Here is an 8,395-nt window from a genome sequence, read left to right as displayed (position 1 = left end):
TTGTCTAATTTTCTCAGAAATCAGGATACCATCAAAGTATCTATTTTTTTCTTTCCCAAGTAGGAAAACTTCAGAACACAGTTAATTAAATGGTCCGGATTGACTTCGTTTAGTACAGAATTAAGGACTCTCAGCATGGGCTGAGATCCTTGACCACCCCATTAACCTGCATGGTTTCAGGCTAGAATGATTCCAGCACTTTACCGCCCAGGTGTCTCAGTGTTCTCTCGGACCTTATGCAGTAAACTCTCCTTGTTTGCTTCATCATCAGTTAGTGGCTTCTCGCCCCCTGTGGGCAGAACTTTGTGCAGGGAGTGGGACAGGCTCCCCCCTCTGCCTTCATTCTGTGGCAAGCTGGTTGTGGGGTGGCTGTCACTGCCCCAGGGCTCTGGCATCATTTCACCCTCTGCTGGGTCTTCTCAGTCCCTCCACTCTCTCTGCCCTTCCTTCTGGTGTCAAAAGCCAAAGCTCGGCAGGTCGGTCTTGCCACCCATTCACACCTTGTCTTAGTCCTTGCTTAGGCTTTGCTTGCCAATCACGTCTTGTCTCCAGAGGCAGTCTTTGCCTTGGTCTCAAGCACTTGATATTCCTCTAAATTTGAAAAATTGGAGGCCTTTTTACTAGGGTTTCATCAACCCTCTGGTTGGCCATTATTTCTTGATAGACTTCTTATCACTTCAATCATTTCTTCCCCCCCCTTCTTTTTTTCCTTTTTATAGGGCCACACCTATGGCATATGGAAGTTCCCAGGCTAGGGGTCAAATCAGAGCTGCCACTGCCAGCCTACACCACAGCCACAGCAACGGCTCCAGATCTGAGCGGTATCTGCGAACTTCACTGCAGCTTGTGGCAATGCTGGATCCTTAACCCACTGAGCGAGGCCAGGAATTGAACTTGCATCCTTATGGATGCTAGTCACATTCTTAACCCCGAGCCACAGCAGGAACTCTCCTTCAATCATTCATTCGGTCGTTCACTTACTCACAAAAAATCAGTTATTCACTCACCTGCATCCCCCCTTGACCCTCTCTTTCCCTTCATTCTCTTCCCCAAGAGGGAAACAAACCGAGTCTTTAGAGCTATGGTTATAGAAAGTGACAGGCAGATGGTTTGTGGCTGGTTTTGGGTCTGTTATGGACTGAATGTTTGTGACCCCCCCCCCACATTTGTATATTGAAACACTACCCCCAGTGGAGTGGTATTAGGACATGGAGCCTTTGGGAGGTGGTTGGCATTTGATGAGGTTGAGGTCCCAGGGGTGGAGCCCTCATGAATTCATGATTGGTGCCCTTACATATGTATTTATTTATTTCTATTTTTTTTTTTTTTTTGGCTTTTTAGGGCCGTACCCATGACATATGGAGGTTCCCAGGCTAGAGGGCGAATCAGAGCTGCAGGTGCTGGCCTATACCACAGCCATAGCAATACCAGATCCGAGCTGTTTCTGTGACCTACACCATAGCTCACAGCAACTCCAGATCCTTAACCCACTGAGCAAGGCCAGGGATCGAACCTGTGTCCTCATGGATGCTAGTCAGATTCGTTTCCACTGAGCCATGAGAGCAACTCCTGTTTTTTTTTTTTTAATTTATATTATTTGTTTATTTACGATTGGTGCCTTATGAATCTCAAGAGAGTTTGCTTCTTCCCTCTGCTCTCAGCCATGTGAGGACATAACAATAAATAGCCTGCAACCCAGAAGAGGGCTCTCACCTGGACCCAACCATACTGGCACCCTGATCTTGAACTTCCACCTTTCAGAACGGTGAGAAGTCAATTTCTGTTGTTGCTAGGCTACCCAGTGTATGATGGTTTGTTGTAGCAACCCAAGGTGACATAGCAACGAATCCCCCAGGGCCTAGATTCCCTCCCTCAGTTGTTGTCCTCCACCACTCCCACCATGTAACAGGTACAATCGTTATCCAGAGCGGAGTGGATTAGGCTCCAAAGATGTGGCCTCGGAAATTATCTTGTGCATCCTGTCCCATCTCATAGACGAGGAAATGGAGGCCAACCCAGAAAGGTGGGCTGGCTCCTTTATAGTGGTAGTGTGACACCTGGAAAGCTACCTGATTCATAGCATCTAGTACACAGGTATGAAAACCTCACTCTGACAACTCCTAACTGTCCTTGGGCAAGTGACATCTTCTCTCTGATCCTCTTTTCTCATTTAGAAATGGAATCATAGTACCTGCATTGAAGAGTTTTTATGAAGATTCAAAAGAGTATGTATAGAGAGAGCCTAGCTCATTCCACCCCCCCTTCTTTTTTTTGGTCTTTTTGCCATTTCTTGGGCTGCTCCCGCAGCATATGGAGGTTCCCAGGCTAGGGGTCAAATTGCAACTGTAGCTACCGGCCTATGCCAGAGCCACAGCAACGCGGGATCCGAGCCACATCTGCAACCTATACCACATCTGCAACCTATACCACAGCTCATGGCAACGCCGGATCCTTAACCCACTGAGCAAGGGCAGGGATCGAACCCGCAACCTCATGGTTCCTGGTCCGATTTGTTAACCACTGAGCCACGACGGGAACTCCTTTCCTTTATAAATAAAGCTCATTCCTTTATAAATAGTAGTTGCTCAATAAACAGTAGCTCTTATTTGCTGAGACCCCAATTCAGGAACCCAAATTCTTAGTCCAGTACCTTTTCGTTACCCTGAGCTGACCTACACTCACTCTATAAGGTCTAGCTCTAAATCTCGCATTTTCTTTTCTTCTTTTTCTTCACCTTTATATGGTAGCACCTGTGGCATATGGAAGTTCCCAGGATAGGAGTCAAATCAGCTTATGCCACAGCCACTGCACCACCAGATCTGAGTCACACCTATGACCTACCTACCCTGCAGCTTGTAGCAATGCTGAATCCTTAACCCACTGAACGAGGCCAGGGATCAAACCCACATTCTCATGGATACTATATTGGGTTCTCAACCCACTGAGCTGCAATGAGAACTCTAGCTCTAAAGCTTTCTTTTTTGTAAAACCTTCTTTTACCTCTCTTTTAGAGTAAAGCTAACCTTTCTTTGTGGCTCACAGAGTTTTCTTTTCTTTTTTTGGCTTTTTGCCTTTTCTGGGGCTGCTCCAGTGGCATATGGAGGTACAACGTACACTACAGCTCACGGCAACTCCGGATCCTTAACCCACTGAGCAAGGCCAGGGATCGAACCCTCGACCTCATGGTTCCTAGTCAGATTCGTTAACCACTGAGCCACGACGGGAACTCCTCACAGAGTTTTCTTTTAGACACTTTGGGGGCAGTCATTTCCTTCTGCCTTGTATTAGAGGCACCTGTGTACGCTCTGTCTCCTCGCCTACATTGCATAGCTGGAGGGCAGAGCAGTGTCTGCTGAATTTGTGTTTCTTTAGTGCAGTCAGCTTTAGATTCTAAAGAGCATTACGCATCTCCAGGGAGGGCTTGTCAAAAATGCAAATTACTTAGTCCAACCTCCAAAGTTTCTGACTCAAAAGGACTGGTCCATGAATATGGATTTTTTAACAAATAATTTTTGTGATTCTAATGCGGGTGGATTACAGCACTCTGGGAATGGCTGCTCATCTATCTTATTTTAGTGGCTGGCATGTAGTACGTTCTTCTAGAAATCTTCATTAGGTGAGTCCTAAGAAGATGCACTATATCATTGATCTATTGCTACAAAACAAGCCATCACTAAAAAGCAATGATTCATTGTGTTTCACAACATGTGGGTTGGCAGTCTGAATAACTCGCTGGGCTCACCTGGGTCCTTCAGGCGGCTGCATTCAGCTGGAGGGTCAGCTGCAGTTAAGCCAACTGGCCAGCTGGGCTTCTTTCTCCATGGCATCTTTCGTCCTCCAAGAGGCTAAACCAAGCTTCCTCACTTGGTGGCAGCAGCATTCCAAAAGTACTAGCCTCAAGGCAGAAGCTTTTGCCAGGTCTCTGTCTGTGTTCCATTTGCTGCCATATTATTGGCCAAAGCAAGTCACATGACCAGTGAATGTGGGCGGGGCATGCAGAAGTATGGCTGCTGGGAGCCAAGATTTATTGTTTAAAATTGCCAAATAAGGAGTTCCCGTTGTGGTGCGGTGGTTAACGAATCTGACTAGGCACCATGAGGTTGCGGGTTTGATCCCTGGCTTTGCTCAGTGGGTTAACAATCTGGTGTTGCCGTGAGCTGTAGGGTAGGTCGCAGACGGCTCGGATCTGGCGGGGCTGTGGCTGCGGCGTGGGCCAGTGACTACAACTCCGGTTAGATCTCTTAGTCAGGGAGTGGCCCTATAAAATGCAAAAAGACGCACAAAAAGACTGCTAAGTAAAATACGGGACGATCAGCTGTATTTGGATTTCAGGTAAGTAAAAAACGTCTATGTGCATATAATAGGTCTAGTATATTAGCATAAGTAGGTTCCATGCAATATTTGGGGAACACTTATGCTCGAAATTATCCTTTGGTCACTTTTTTAGTATAAGTATATTCTAAGCAAGAGTTGGGACGTATTTATACTGAAATGTTATTTTTTTATCTGAAATTAAAGTTTAACTGGTCACCTAATATTTTTATTTGTTATATCTGGCATCTCTCTTTTGGAAACTATTGACATAATCATCTATCACCTGCATTCTTGTCCTTTTAAAATTCTACTGTAAAATTGCTCTTTTGGGCTTTTCTGCCTCAGATAGTTCCTCAAATGGGTGCTTGTGTCTTTGCTATTCCCAGGTACTAAGAGCTACTTGATTTCTTCCAGATTTTCTGAGGAGCATTTTCCACTCAGCTGTCTCTATTCTGCTGTGTAGTATCTTTTTTTTTTTTTTTTTTTGTCTTTTTGCCATTTCTTGGGCCGCTCCCGCGGCATATGGAGGTTCCCAGGCTAGAGGTCGAATCAGAGCTGCAACCACCAGCTTATGCCAGAGCCACAGCAACGTGGGATCCTTAACCCACTGAGCAAGGCCAGGGACTGAACCAGCAACCTCATGGTTCCTAGTCGGATTCGTTAACCACTGCGCCACAATGGGAACTTCCTTCGTGAACACCTTCTCTTCTGGACCAGTTTTGTTTCTGGAGTCACCCATCTTCATTTTTCCTGAAGCAGTTCTTCTCCACTGGGGCCAGACTCCCTTCTAGATACTGTCTCTTCATATTTTTTTGTATCATGGATGCCTTGCCAGTGTGCTGAGGCTTATGGACCCCTTCTCAGCGTCATGCTTTCAAATGCACAAAATAAAACACAGGGGAGTAATAAGGAGTTATGTGGAAACTCCGCTATCTTAATATCGATAGACCAAATAAGCATCATGGTTTAGTAATGTATGCACTTTACTAACACATTAGACATGAAGCTCTAGAGGCAGGTCTCCTTCAAAGTAGTAGATGAGTATCCACAATATTTTAAGATACTGTGACTTGATGCATTAATACCTTGCTTCTCTCGGTGAGAGAGTCAAAGGCACTGAACGAACTGCCAAATATCAGAAGGTAGTGAAGATAAAGAGGAAGATCTTTTTGCCACCCAACTTTATTCACCCCTGCGTTGTGTCTGCAGCTCCCCCAGGGGTCCCAACATCTGGAAAAATCTGACATCAGTCCTTTCTTTTCTCTGGTGCTCTTCTCCCTCCTGTAGCAGAAGCAACTCATGTCTCTTGGAAACTACAAGTGATGAACTACAGTTCACCACACTGCAAAGTAATTGTTAGTTCAACAAGTTAAATAGCAAGGCCTTTTTTAAAAAAATGGTCGCTATGGAAACATGATCTAAAGGATGAAATAGAGTCTCTCAAAGTATTTCCCGTCTAGTTCGTCTCTACATATTCTTGGGACCAGGGTTTTCCAGATTAAGCCCTCAACATTAATTCAAACGGTGATCTGTGACCTTAGGTTGTAATTACCATTTGAACCCAATTGTTCTGCCTGATATGGTTATTGATTATCACATAGTTATTTACCCTACAGCATTTCCAGTAAGTGCTTCCCTTTCTTCCTGGAGATGTTGTCACTCATCCAATGTCCTTCCAGAAGCGATGACTGATTTGGGCTTTTCTAGCCTGATCTACTCAGGTGCTGGGCTTCTCTTGGCTCCAGGACACCGCCCTCTCCTGCTTTCACCTGACTTCACTGTCTTTGTCTCCTGCTGACGTGTTATCCTCTGTCTGATTGCAAAATAATGAAGTGCCCCTAGGGCTCAGTCCAGGATCCTTTTCTTTTTTTTTCTTTTTTTTCTTAAATAAAATAAAATAGAGGTTTTATTATTTTTCAGATATGTAGGGTCGTTTTCCTGTGGGTGCTCTTTTCTTGAGTCCCTCAACCAGCCCAAGCTTTTCTAAACCATTGCGTTTGGTGATGATGCAGAAGTCATTATCTCTGGACCAGAACTTCCTCTGCTCCAGATCCGCATATCCATGATCTGTTTCACATGTCCAACTCAGCATCGTATGGATGTCTCCAGTGTGACATGGGCAAAGCGCTGACACTTTTAGTCTTTAACTCTTTCTTCTAGAACCCTCCATCTAGATATCGCCATGTTCCACCCAGAAGCTCAAGCGAAACAACAGGAAGTCATCCTCAGGTTCTTTATTTCCCTTAACCCCTTGAAATGTCGAGTCTTGTTGGCTAACTCTTCCCCTGCTTAATCATCACTACTGCCGAGGTTACCTCCATGGAGGCCCCATCATCCCTCATGTCACCTCCTCCCTAGATTGCAGCAGTAGCCTCCTAATTAATTCTCCTCCTCTCTTGCGCCCATTATCTCCTCTTTATGTAGCAGCCAGAGTGAGCTTTTAAGTTAGATTACACCATACCCCTGTTTAAAATGCTCTGATTCCTTCCCACTGCCCTGAGAACAAAAGCCACTCCTTGGGTGGCCTGTCCAATCCTACATTATTGATTCCTGCAGATCTCTTTGGCCTCAGCTCTTCCCATGTCCCACCTTGGTCACTGAGATCAGCTATGCTGACAGCTTACCTGACCTCGAATGCCCCACCTTTGCCCACCCCCACTCAGGGTCTTTGCGGTTGCTCCCCTATCTTCCTGGAACGAGGTGATCTCATAATTTTGCCTCCTGATGCTTCTCACCATTTAGCACTCAAGCTCATGGGCTGCTTCCTCGGTGAGGTCTTCTGTGCCTTCCTAGTCATTGGAATTGAGCAGATTGTCCTGGCCACTCCAACTTCCATTGTCCTGTTTTGATTTCTTCACACTCACTAGAGCATGTTGTTCATTTATGGACCCAATTCTCTATTCATTCTCTCCTCTCTGGAATGCAAAGTCAAGCACAGCACAGCTTTCGTCAAACATATTTACCCTTCAATACCCAGCACAGAGAACCAGGCCTGACTCCTGGTCATTGCTCAATAAATTTTTGTTGGCCAACCTGGAGAAATTTTGGGCTCCTGTCTGCACTCTGTTCTCTGGACACCCCTAGTGTGTCCAGATCATCAAGGTGTGGAGGTTAGGGATCCTATCTCTGGCCAAAATGCACAGCAGGGTTATTTGAACCCTTTGTGAGTTGAATCCAAAGACCTGATCTTAGAATTTTGTACTCATTTATATTCAGTGGGATCTACTACTCAGGTACCCAGGAAATATCAATATCCTCAGAGACCATTGATTGTCAAATGCATTGATGGATTGATTTTGGGGGTGGTGGGTGTGGTGTTTTCCTTTGCTTTCTTTTGAATTTTTATTGATGTATGGTTGATTTACAATTTGGTGTTAATTTCAGGTGTACAGCAAAGTGATTCAGTTATACATATACATATATCCATTCTTTTTCAGATTTTTTTTCCCATATAGGTGACTACAGAATATTGAGTATATTTCCCTGTGCTATACATTAGGTCCTTGTTGGTTATCTATCTTTTTATTTTAATTCTTTTATTTTTGGCTGCATCTGTGGTACATGGAAGGGCCAGGGCCAGGGATCAAATCTGAGCTGCAGCTGTGACCTACACCGCTGCACCAGGTCAGAGATTGAACCCACATCTCAGCAGCTACCCAAGCCTCTGCAGAGACACCACCAGATCCTTATACCAATGTGTCACAGTGGGAGCTCCTGGTTATCTATTTTATATAGGGTAGTGTGTATATGTTAACCCCAAACTCTTAATTTATCCCTCTCCCCCACTTTGGCAACCATAAGGTTGTTTTCGAAATCTGCGAGACAGTTTCTGTTTTATAAATAAGTTCATATGTGTCATTTTAAAAATTAGATTCCCCATATAAATGATATGATTTTCCTTTTTTCTTTTTTTTCTTGGCCATGCCTATAGCATGCAGAAGTTCCCAAGCCAGGGTTTGACCCAGTGCCACAGCAGCAACCTGAGCCACAGCAGTGACAATGCCAGATCCTCAGCCCACTGAGCCAGCAGGAAATTCTATTATTTTCTTTTTAAAATATAACCTTTACTCTGTGACTCTTC

General features: G+C 44.8%; 1 long non-coding RNA gene across 1 annotated transcript in view; it reads left to right on the top strand.

Annotated features, from left to right (window-relative positions):
• Nucleotides 1-4,208: 4,208 nt before the first annotated feature.
• Nucleotides 4,209-8,395, top strand: part of LOC106507469 (uncharacterized) — a 164,279-nt gene continuing 160,092 nt past the window's right edge. Inside the window, exon 1 of the long non-coding RNA XR_014803090.1 lies at nucleotides 4,209-4,332. This is a non-coding gene — a long non-coding RNA (uncharacterized LOC106507469). The remainder of the gene's footprint in view (nucleotides 4,333-8,395) is intronic.

This window comes from Sus scrofa, chromosome 5, assembly GCF_054392235.1.
Source record: "Sus scrofa isolate SSC_HxYL_T2T_F1_AM1 chromosome 5, Sscrofa_HxYL_maternal_Yorkshire_Landrace_v2.0, whole genome shotgun sequence".
In the NCBI taxonomy this organism is placed as follows: Eukaryota; Metazoa; Chordata; class Mammalia; order Artiodactyla; family Suidae; genus Sus; species Sus scrofa.
The sequence above is the reverse complement of the archived record's forward strand: the minus strand, read 5'-3'. Positions and strand labels throughout refer to the sequence as shown.